Consider the following 12,897-nt stretch of genomic DNA (forward strand, 5'->3'; position numbering starts at 1 on the left):
GAGATGATGGAATTCCAGCTGAGCTATTTCAAATCCTAAAAAACAATGCTGTTAAAGTGCTGCACTCAATATGCCAGCAAATTTGGAAAACTCACCAGTGGTCACAGGACTGGAAAAGGTTACTGCAATGCCAAAGAATGTTCAAACTACCTCACAATTGCACTCATTTCACATGCTAGCAAGGTCATGCTCAAAATCCTTCAAGCTAAGCTTCAACAGTACATGAACAGAGAATTTTGCACGTGTACAAGCTGGATTTAGAAAAGGCAGAGGAACCAGAGATCACACTGCCAACATCTGTTGGATCATAAAAAAAAGCAAGAGAATTCCAGAAAAACTTCTACTTCTGTTCCATGGACTATGCTAAAGCCTTTGACTGTGTGGATCACAACAAATTGTGGAAAATTCTGAAAGAGATGGGAATACCAGACCACCTGACCTGCGTCCTGCGAAACCTGTATGCAGTTCAAAAAGCAATAGTCAGAATTAGACATGGAAAAATGGACTAGTTCAAAACTGGGAAAGGAGTATGTAAGGGCTGTATATTGTCACTCTGCTTATTTAACTTATATGCAGAGTACATAATGGAAAATGCTGGGCTGGAGGAAGCGCAAGCAAGCTGGAATCAAGATTGCCAGGAGAAATATCAATAACCTCAGATATGCAGATGACACCACCCTTATGGCACAAAGCAAAGAAGAACTAAAGAGCCTCTTGATGAAAGAGAAAGAGGAGAGTGAAAAAGTTGGCTTACAACTCAACATTCAGAAAACTAAGATCATGGCATCTGGTGCCATCAGTTCATGGCAAATAGATGGGGAAACAATGGAAACAGTGACAGACTTTATTTTCTTGGGCTCCAAAATCACTGTGGATGGTGACAGCAGCCATGAAACTAAAAGTTACTTGCTCTTTGGAAGAAAAACTATGATAAACCTAGACAGTATATTTATAAAGTATAAAATATTTTATATATTTATATTTATCAGCATATTTATATTTATCACTTTGCTGACAAAAGTCCTTCTAGTCAAACCTATGGTTTCTCCAGTAGTCATGTACAGATGTGACAGTTGGACCATAAAGAACGCTGAGCGATGAAGAATTGAGGCTTTCAAACTGTCATGTTGGAGAAGACTCTTGAAGCATGCCTTGGACAGCAAGGAGACCAAATCAGTCCATCCTAAAGGAAATCAGTCCTGAATATGGTTTGCAAGGATTGATGCTGAAGCTCCAATGCTTTGGCCACCTGATGCGAGGAGCTGACTCACTGGAAAAGACTCTGATGCTGGGTAAGACTGAGGGCAGGAGAAGGGGGTGACAGAGGATGAGACGGCTGGATGGCATCATCGACTCAACGAACATGGGGTTGAGCAAACTCAGGGAGATAGCGAAGGGCAGGGAAACCTGGTGTGCTATACAGTCCATGGGGCTGCAAAGAGTCGGACATGACTGAGCAACTGAACAACAATACAAACAAGTTTACAGTTCTTCACTGAGCTAGCTCCATGCACCCTTCAGATCTCAGTTTAAAGATCAGGGGAGTCCTTCCTGACTATTCAAAAGCATTTCTGAATACTGTCTCCCCTCTCTGTGCTCCCACTTAAAACTTCCCCTATCAGAGTATTTTTCACACTGTATCATACTTGTCAGATTAGCTATTTCACTCCCTCATTTAAAGCAGTGGGAAAACAGGGAGCTTACTGTCTTTTTCACAGTTTTATTCCAATAGTTATAAAATAATACCTAACAGTTTAATTTATTGAAAGAATTGTTGAGTATTTGTTAACTTGGGCTTTATCTACCCTACTAAATAGCAGCCTTCCTACAATTTTACTCTAAAGTACTTTACAACTTCAAAAGCACTATGAACTTTTTATTAAGCACACAATAGGCATGTAGTAAACACTTGCTGAAACCAGTTGAATAAGCAAAGACAAAAATCTTGTCTCATTGCATATTCCCCTATACTCAACTTCAAATTAAATCACTCAGATTTTTTAATGAATAACTAAAATGACAAGATTTCAACTATTTTCCTTTGTTTATAAAGATCTGAAATGCTCCTTATATTCTTTTACTAGTTGAAAGAAATAAACTGCTCTCCCCTCCAAATCACATAAAGCTATGCATTTTTGTAATTCTAGTTAAAAACGGAATCTTCAAAACTGGAAGACCGAAGATTGAGAAAGTACCCAAAATTAACATGTTCAAAGGAACGTTACTGTTCAGAGAGAAATGGAAAAACACTGTCTTAAGCAGCATGAATGAACATGATGCAAGAATTAATTTTTATGTAGGCTAAAGAAATAGCTCTAAATAAATTGTTCTATATTAGTCCATGTTAATTAGAATCAAGGCAAGAGTGCACAACTCATAGCATCTCTAAATTCATTTTCCCCCCTTTTCTAAAGAGGCAAGGTGCAATAGTTTGGACTAACATGCACGGAAACTAAATTTTATATAGTAACAAATACATGAGAGTTTTTCAAGAAATCTGGTGTTCCTTCTTATGGGAAAGCACAGATTTATTATGTAATTTTGATTCTGAGCAAACAAAAGTTTTGAGCAAAGAACTGAAAATCTGTTTACTCAACCTAAAAGTCAAGCCATAATTGAGATTACAGCTCTCTTGTACAACACTTCACTATATACATAAATTGTTAAGATTCTCCAGCAAAATAAAAGGAAGAGGTGGGATAGGGGGAATTCAAATGTCTCAATATAACTAAGATATAATAATAAATGTCATATCTTGATCAAACTTAATCTGAAAAGTTCTTAGGCCACACAGTCTTAAAAAAAAAAAAAAAAGATTTGTGAATATTTGCTTTAACAGCCTTTCTTTCCCAGGAGCTCAAAACATGTCACACAGAACCTAAGTATTCTCAAAGGACACTTACTCTTTAACATGGGCTAATTGGCAATAAATCAAAAAGTTGGTTACCTAATTATCAGTGTAAAGCAAACGAGATAAAATGTAATTGCTATCTTAGGTTATATGCACTAAGGTGACTACAGTACTTTAAAAGTATTTTCAACTTAGAATTTGATTTTCAGTACTTTTAAGCTAAAAATTAATCTCACTTAATTGCTTTTTGTGTGTATAAAACCACACATTTCTTCACTAGATCTTATCTGATCATAAAGTCTGTCCATTACTCATTCTATAAACTATCAGAAACTGTCAGGAAAAAAATATAAACAAAAATAAATTTACCACACACAGCAAGATTAAAGGAGTGTGGTCTCAAGGCAGGTATATTACATTTAAGAGTCAGTATTTAATAAGTTGCCTTTATTATAAAACAAAGTTTTTTCTCATATTCCTATAGCTCACTTTTTAGACTATTCAGATGAAGACCAGTATGCTCAGTTATTTATCTATTCATCCTAACAGCTGTTAAAACAGGATTTACATTTGGGGGCCTTAATAATATAATCTCATTATCTCTGTATTACATTTTAAAAAATACCCCAAAGCAAAAGTCTTCCTCATACAAGATCAAAAGAAAAATATGGAACAGTCAAGCCCAATTTAACTTAAGGTTAATAAAGATTTTCTCCCATAAGAACCTACTCTAAATATGGAAAGGCAGCCCGTGCTTATAGATTTGAATATATATTAAAAAAAAATTTTTTTTTTTGCAATTTAACATATTAAATCTAACCTGTTCCCAACTGGTTAGATGTACTATTAACTACTGTATGACTATAACTGCAAAATATGAGTCCCACATAGTTTACAAAAGCTTTAATGTAAAAAATTCTTACATCATAAAAATGTAAATCATTTAGTAATTTGCAGGTAGCAATTGATTTATTATTTAAATTATGCCAGAAAAAAAAAAAAAACATTATTTGGCCATACTTAATTTCAATTACTCTCAGAAGCAACTCAAATATTATCAAACTTAGTTATAAAAGCTGGGTAATGATATGGTCAGAAAAAAGATGTGTCAATTAAGAAATTATTTGTTATTTTTACACATGATCTACCTTTGTGGATTATTCATTCTCAAAGAATTTGAACATAATGGGCATCCCTGGTGGCTCAGCTGGTAAAGAATCTACCTGCAATGCAGGAGACCCTGGTTTAAATCTTGGGTCGGGAAGATCCCCTGGAGAAGGGATAGGTTACAACTTCAATTATATGAAACTTAATTTTAACTTTCTTTGATAAAACAAAAATCTTCAAGATCTTACTACAGGGTCATTATAAAAGTATCAATTAGCATAATGTGTGTGTGTGTGTAAATATCAGGTATAAGTGAGCTCCAACTGAAAAGAGGCCAGATAAGTTTATTTTTGCATGTAGACAATTAGTCATGCATTAAAGCATTACTCACAGAGCTAACTCTATAAAAATTACATAGCTGACTTTAAAAGCAAATTTATTAAGTCCTTCCTTTCTCATATCACAAAATCTTTAAACTGAAACATTTAACTCTAAAATCCATTTGTCTGATAATAATTAGCATAGATCAACTCAGTATCTTTTTTAATTAACAAAATAAGCTGGTAAAAAGTATGTTTTATAAAATGCCTTGACAGTATACTATCCTGAATAATGGATATAAACTAGTTTCATACTTTACAGTTAGTTTCTAATCAGTTTCAGTATCTATTTCTCACAGTCTGATACAATGCTGCAACAGTAGGGTTGCACAACATTCTGGGGGAAATGTATAAAATTATTTACATTGAAATACTTAGTCCTGTACACAAGCATCATGACAATTTCACAAGAGTTGTCAACTTTTTAAATAAAAATATTAATAAATTTTAATAGAATTAACTGTTTGTTTCAAAAACTGTGACTCCATTTTAAAGAATCATTGTTCTCAAGTCCCAAAACAATTTTTGCTTTTCATGCCTTATCTGCAACCTAAAACATTAACTGATTTATGTCACTGACTCACCCATTGACCATCATTATATTTGATCATCTTTAGGTCTTTCCTGCCCAATCCAAAGCCCAACACAGTCTCACGTTCTGGACCTTCAATACACTTTGTTCTTGTCCTAAATACTCATGTTCTGTGTGTACTACTATAAGCTATTATATAACAGGAGGTGGGATAAATTAAAGAATACTGCAGCACTATAAGCCATTTAGCATGCTGAGTTTCCACAGTTGCTTAGTGGGTGTTCTGAAACTAGGCCATATTTCTAGTATTAAGAATTTCAAATCCCTACTTCCAAAGTACAGAAATAAATGTTTTCAAAATTAAATCATAAAACCTTACTATTTTAAGCTGCCTGGTATATAAGTATCCCATTTCTATGACTTTAAAACTGTAATTAACACATGGTAGATAAACCAATATTTGTTTTAGCAACAAAATAAGGAATAACCAGCTCTTTTACCTATCCTTATATAGTCAGAGAACACAATCGATTACAAAACTAAGACAATAAATTTATGTGAACCACAACTAAAGCCCTTTAAGTGAAATATCAAATTCTTTATCCCAGAAGACATAAAAAGAACAAAGCTGAATTAAAAATAATATACTTCAGGTCATCCAAGATGCAACATTCTACAGACTTCTAAAACAAGTAATTATGACCTCCAATCTAATTTTTCCAGTCTAGGTTACCAAAAAGGCCAAAAATTAACAAGAAAACTTACTGTTTAAGGACTTCCCTCATAGCTCGGTTGGTAAAGAATCTGCCTGCAATGCAGAAGACCCAAGTTCAATTCCTGGGTAGGAAAGATCCTCTGGAGAAGGAAATGGCAACCCACTCCAGTATTCTCGCCTGGAGAATCCCATGGACAGAGGAGCCTGGCAGGCTACAGTCCATGGGATCACAAAAGTCAGACACGACTTAGCAACTAAACCACTACTCTCTTCAACAGTTTAAAAGTTGCTTTATGTCATTCTGTCATATCATTGCAACAGGTATGTTTTCATTCAAAACTGATAAACATGTTGTTACTCAGTTTTACATATTTCGTACCTCAGTACACAAAGAAACACATGGTGGGTATAAAAACTTTTAAGGCAGTAATAATATACTGCACTGAATCAGGACTTTCGATTATTTTCTTCAACGTAATTTTACTTAATCAATACTTATAATATCTACTATGTTTCATCTCATTAAGCAAATCTTCCCAATAACAAAAGGCTAACATTAAAACTTGTTATCATTTTAGATGGAAACCTTTCTGAAATATAATATCTGCTCCTGTGTCATTATCAAAATTTACCAACAGCAACTAATACCTTTGTCATGACCTTACATCATCATTTTTGCTATACTATTCTACATATAAAATAAATGGCATCTTAAAAGATTTTAAGTATTTATCACATTAATTTGCCTTATACTGATATTTTTTAATGTCTTACGTCTGCTTTTTAAGTACTTTACCCTTGCTCTTATTTTCTACTTTCATAAGGCCTCTAGGAGTACCCTAGTCCTTTCTACATTTGGCTACCAAACTTTAAAATAATTGTACATTATAAAATTTTAAAGATCCCTCAATTAAGGCCTAGGGGGTTCTAAGAGCAGAAAATGTGTTTAAGAGCAAAAGCACTATGACATCTTTGTCCTTTTTGGCCTGTTTGTTTGGGGGCCCTAGACAAATTTTCTATTAGAAGCCTTACAAGGTAGACATTGTGTACTGGAGAAATGGTAGTAAAGAGCACAGAAATACTTGATGTTCATCATGAAGCTTACAGTAATGCAAAAAAGACAAAGACATTAAACACATCATTACAAAAATGATGAGTATTATAAAAAGGAAATAACAGGTGAGAGACCTTAAAACAGGAGAATCTAACTAGAGATCAAAGGCTTCCCCAAAGATGTGATATTGGGGTTTGACCAGCAATTAGGAGGTTAGCCAGGTTAAGAGAGCATGGGGTTGTATCCAAGATGACACCAGAAAGTTTTAGTTTCCTAAAAGATAACCTTGAGATAAGTGAGATGTTATAACATTTATATGGGAATTGCTAAAATGTGAAACATTTAAAAAGGAATTTCTCAGATTTCTATAATGAAAATAACAGAAAGGATTGCTGTGCTTAGTGGCTCAGTCATGTCCGACTCTTTGTGATCCCCATGGACTATAATCTGCCATTCTCTTCTGTCCATGGGGATTTTCTAGGTAAGAATTCTGAAGTGGGTTGTCATGCCCTCCTCCAGAGGATCTTTCCAACCGAGAGATCAAATCCAGGCCTCCCACATTGCAGGCAGATTCTTTACTGTCTGAGCCACCAGGGAAGCTCAACCAACAATACTGGAGTGTGTAGCCTATCCCTTCTCCAGGGGATCTTCCTGACCCAGGAATAGAACTGGGGTCTCCCGTACTGCAGGCAGATTCTTTACCAGCAGAGCTATCAAGGAAGCCCCAACAGGAAGGACTGAAAAAAAGCCAAGTATGAGAATTTTTAAAATGGGAAACTACGGCACCCTGGGAGAGCTGAAGAGCCTTCATTTCATCCTCAAGTAAGTATTAAATCATACTGCATGAAAAATTACTTTTTAATAGTCAAGTTCAGAGAACTTTTAAATCTTAAAAAACTTTTAAAGGCATATAAAAACTTCTAGCAGGCTACCAGGATATAACTACTGATCATACAGTCTGAATTTTAAGCAAAGACTGGCACTCTGAATAAGTATGGCAAGAGGCTATTTTTAATGTTCTCAGAAGAGTGCATTTTAAATATCTGCAAAATAACTCACCATGAGTTCTAAGAAAGGAAATTCATAAATGTTACTCTTAACATGATACATGACGGCTGAGAAAAATATATTTAAGTATGATATGAGAAAAATATATTTAAATATGATTTTGAAACATTTTATCATTATCCAAGTTCCATGCTTCAGAATTATTTCATGTTAGGCTGATATGTTCTTCTTCTATTTAACCATGAAAATATACTTAGTTAAAAATTTTAAATAATAATTTGGAGCAGATTCCTAACATTAATGCAGATCCACAGTTCAAGCCTCAAATTAAATGAGGCACAAAAGGCATACAACCTCTAAAAATAATAACTTTAATGAAAGCCTACTGTATCACTTAAAATATTAACATTAGGTCATAGATGGACTCCAAATTGTTATTCCCTGCAATTCTCCAAATGGACCTTAACATCTCTAACTTCTATGCTTTTTCTACCCTCCATCCAACTTATTCCTCAAGATAATTCAGGTTGTATCCTTCAGTAAGCACTGTTGATTATACATGCAGTCTGAATTAATCCATCTGAGTTCTTCGTGTATACTGCTACCAAAGCACTTGTCACACTACAAAACAATTCACTACTGTTTGTCCCCTTCATGCAACAAACCATGAACTTACTGAAAGCAGGAAACAGCACCTTTATCTCTGTGCCTTCACAGACCGGGACACACAGCATTCAGGAGAAGGTCTGTGACATTAGTGAGTGTGAAACCAGTCAGAAACACTCACACAACAAAATTCAAAGGTTAATTAAAAACTATCTGCAAAACTGTGAAAGTCCTGAAGGCAGTGTTGTACAACACAAAACTGGAAACAGAGAAAGCCCAAATTTAACTGATGAAATTAACTCCAAATTCTAGACATCATCCATGTCAGAACACATCATTTCTACCTACAAGGCATTAGAAAAACTAAAAGAAAAATATTTATCTGTCAATGGTGAAATTACTTAACTAAACTTGCAAGATTTATAAATTGGGGGCAAATAAGATGCTTAAATTGTGTGTTCACAGTGCTATGAACATTAGAAAATAGACAACCCAAAATATTTCAGAGTAGTCTTTCACATAGGAACAAATCATACCCTCTTTTAATGTTTTAGCTTCAAGCAGTATGTTCACTATTTCCAATAAAAGAAACTTTAACCTTTTCTAGCATGAACTACTTTCTGTGACCAGTTACGATATTTACAAAAGTTGGAATGAGATACATAGTGTGAAATAATCTAATTAGTTCTTTAAATCTTGATAATGGGAACATCATACTTTCTCAAAAAGCACATATGTTAGCAACATCTCAAAAGCTGAAGAGCCCTCTGCAATTAGAATATGCTTTTCATACATTAGAACTTTGATTTGCTGAGTTAAAGATGATGTGCTAAAAAACTGGGAACCAGGAGAAAATGCCAAAGAAGAAACATTATGTTAAAATAATGCAACTACATATTTTAGAACATGAATCAGTTTCTTAGACTTACCCATGTTCTTTTCTACCTGCACTGGTTGACAATTACATTTCAGAGCACTCCAATACTTGAAGCACACTATAGGCCAACTTGTGACAGAAATTTTAATATTTTAAAAGTCAGGGTTGATAGTAAAATACAAAATTTAACAGAAAAAAATATTTCCAGAAAGATATATAGTACACAACCTTGATACAATGTAAAATTCAGAAGACAAGAATAGCAAACCTGACCTATATATGCCTAATACGAAATATGTAATGCAGGAAATACAAGTCAAATAATAAGCAAAAATAGCAACAAATTTATTTGCAGTACTCCTTTTTCAAGTATCCCATAGAAGTACTTTATCATTCTGCTGCTAAATTACAGCCCATTTCTAATTCATCTATAACAAAGTATTTACGAATTCCCCAAGGATCTTATTAGGAAATAAGTTTCCTCTCCTAATTGATATCTTATAATCCAGTTCAAGAATACCTTCACTAAGCCCAAGTTATAGAACCTCAGAACTCACTGAAGGACAGGAGTCAACTTGTTTTTCTTTTGTTGTTTTTTATTGTTTTGAGAGTGTTTTGGTCTTGTGATTTTTTTAAATTACTATTAAGCATTTATTCTATGCTTTTTCATTCATGAAAAATACACAAACGAAGAGTGAACTGAATCCTATGAAGATATAGTCTTTCATTTAATCTTCAACCTCCAAAGAAATTCATCCTTATATCTGCATGCCCAGGTTAGTGTATATTTTTCAGTTTAAAAAAAAAAACCACAACAGATTCTGGTATTCTTTTCTCATATGATATTTAAAATCTAAAAACTATTTAAACTGTTTAAAGAATACAAGTCTTACAGAAATATTAAATTACACAACAAATATTGATAATACAGCATATTTTTAAAACAAATATGACTGCAATTTAACTGCCTGGATAACAAGGAATTTCAATTTTCACGCTTGCCCTCAAAATCCATACAGGTAAAGCAAGGCAAAAAAAATATACCAGCAGTTATTCAGAAGCCATCTTTGGGAGCATTCCACCTAGAATTCCAGTTTATTATCTCTCTTGAATATGGGAGAAGCCCTCTCCCAAGTCACTGAAGAAACAAAAAAAAATTCAAAAAGTGTAATTCCAGCCAGCATAACAAAAGAATTTATGATTTTAGTGTTCTGTTTGAAAAGTGAAATGTTTCAAATTTCTGACTGGTTTCTAGTTCACAAGTTGCTGTGTCTTACTTGTTACCATTATCCAAACAGTTCTGATCAACTTTCTGAATATGGTAGCTTAAAAACTCAAAAAAACAAAGCACCTCAGCTGCAAATTATTAACGTATTTCTTAACATCATTCTTTAATCCATTACCATTCATAACAAATAAAAGAGAAAATTCTTAAAAACAGCTGAAAAATTGTATCAACAATCAGAAATCAGAAAACAAATGCCAACCTGAGACCAATGTGTTTTTTAAAAACTTAACAAATGCTGGGAAAAACTAGTAACCTTAGAGATAGGCCATGTCCGTTATTTCCAAACTGGCATTTCAAGAATATAGTTTTATATGTCAGCTTTATGTTACATTTAAACCATTAGACAAAGCCTTTATTTCTCTGTGGTTTATTTTAAAATGCATATGCATAATTAAAACTTTTACAGTGTGCCTGAGGTCCAAATTAGTATTTAAAATATTATCATATTCAGTCTAAGATCCTTATGTAGGTAGGGAATGGTCATTTACATAATTATTCCTAATAATTCTTGTCACTGTCACACAGAAAACATAAACACTTAACAAATTCAAACTATGAACTGTAAGCTTGGTGAATGTCACAAATTGTACTCAATAGCTAAATCTCCTCAAATACATAGTAACAAACAGTTACAAGGGCTACAAGCATGTAAAGGCGAGGGTAGAGATTAGCAACTAATAAACTGAGGTCTTTAAGCCAATCTTTCAGGGTTGATGCTGTAAAAAATACTTGGTGACACAAGTGTACTCTAAGATTCTGAAAACCTAACAAAAAATAGTTTTAGATACAACTATCCATTACTCCTGAGTACTGAGTAACGAGAAAGTGCTGACATTTACGAAGAAGTGTACAACACTGCACAGGTGTAAGCTTAGATATAGACTGGTGGTGGTACTTATCATGAGGGAGGCAAATACTATGCAGTCCACATCTGCAACACAATTTTGCTTCAGCATCCCTAGAGACTTAGAAAACATTTTTTGGGTAGATTGCAAAATATTGCTTCCTCTTTTATTCTCATCACCCCCATTATAGATACAAAGCAACAGACAAGAAAATCAAATCACCAACTGAAAGGGCTGAAAGCTTAAACACACACAGACACACACACAAAAGCATCCTCTTTCCAACTATATTCATTTCACCTGTTTGTAGAGCCACACTAACACAATTACACAAACCCTCTGATGATTTTTGAGGAAAAAAAAAAAAGAAAGGAAGGCAACTAATGGCTTGGAGTCATTCTTCTACCTAAAAGAGAGGAGGGAGGTGGTACAAAACAATGGATACTGAGGGGCTGGGGGAAGATCGTTTTGTCCCGAAGCCTCTAGCATTGGGGGGCGGGGGGTGGGGGGAAGGCGGGGAGAAGAGTACTTTTCCTCTACCCCTAAAAGCCTCCGCGGAAAAAGGTTGCCATTAGGCATGTCCAACAGAGCACTCTTGGATGCCTACAACTCGCTTCACCAAGCAACACACCCAAAGCCGACTCACCACTCTTCACGGAACCGAGACGGTGAGCGCGGTGGGCTTTGGGGAAGGGGCGAGGAAAGACTCCACCCCTATCACTACCGCTGCGCCAAGGCCCCCGCCAACGATTCGCACGCCCACGGGGCGCCCCGCAGCCTGGGCCCGGTGACCCCAGGAGCCTAGTGGAGCGAGACTATCCTCCGGGCGGCCCCGGCCCCGGCCCTTGCGCCGGTTAGTCCTCGCCCGGGTGCTGTCCCGGCCGCCCGCCCGCCCGCCGCCACCGCAGGCCCGGCCCCAGGACACTGTCAGCCGGCCGGCTCGCTCTCGGTGCTCGGCTGCGGGCCCCACAGGAGAGTCAGGTCCCAGGGCCCGGGCCTCCCGGCGACAGCACCCAGGAAAACGGCGGCGGCGGCGCCTCCTAGGGCCCCGGCACCTCGGGCCTCGCCCCGGCCCCGCCGGCTCGCGCCTGTCAGGACGCGCGGGGCCTCCCCCTACCGACCGACCGCCCGACGGACAGGAAGGAAGGCAAGAAGAACCGGCCAACAGGCACCCTCCCGCCTCGGCGGCCCCTGGTTACCGTCAGGAGCCCGGACTTCGCCATCCTCCCCTCGCTCGCCCTCCTTCCTCCTCCTCCTTGGAAGCGACGCTGCCCAACCGCCGCCCCCCGCCCGCCCCTCCCCCACTCGCCCCGCCCCGCCCCGCCCGCGCCTCCACACACTCTCGCTCCTACCGCCCCGCCCCACCTCTCGAGTGCAGGCCCGTCAATCGCCGGGGAAGAGAAACAGGCGGGGCCAGGGCCGCCAACGCTGCCCAATCAGACAGACGCACTGTCGCCAGCGACGCTACCCAATCAGAGTGAGGTACTGGCGCCAGCTTCCCCCTCTGCGCCCTTTTTCTTTCCTCTGCTCCTGGACGCCCTCTCTCCCGCCCACAGGGCGCCGCTGGCTAGCTGGGCCACAGAGAGAGCCTCCAGCAGGGTAGAGCGACAACTCTCAAGCGGAAGTTACTGTTG

The 12,897-nt window shown here is 37.3% G+C and overlaps 1 protein-coding gene across 3 annotated transcripts in view; it reads right to left on the reverse strand.

Moving 5' to 3' along the window:
* SHOC2 (SHOC2, leucine rich repeat scaffold protein) overlaps positions 1–12,897 on the reverse strand; it is an 85,120-nt gene that overhangs the window by 71,844 nt on the left and 379 nt on the right. Inside the window, exon 1 of one of the 3 annotated variants that reach the window (XM_018041275.1) lies at positions 12,463–12,547. The exons of 1 other annotated variant lie outside the window; for it this stretch is intronic. The gene's annotated coding sequence lies outside the window, so the exon portion shown is untranslated. Of the gene's footprint in view, positions 1–11,909; positions 12,098–12,462; positions 12,548–12,897 lie in introns of those variants that run through there. One more of the 3 variants, XM_018041276.1, reaches the window with a different exon arrangement.

This window comes from Capra hircus, chromosome 26 (genome assembly GCF_001704415.2).
Source record: "Capra hircus breed San Clemente chromosome 26, ASM170441v1, whole genome shotgun sequence".
Classification (NCBI taxonomy): domain Eukaryota; kingdom Metazoa; phylum Chordata; class Mammalia; order Artiodactyla; family Bovidae; genus Capra; species Capra hircus.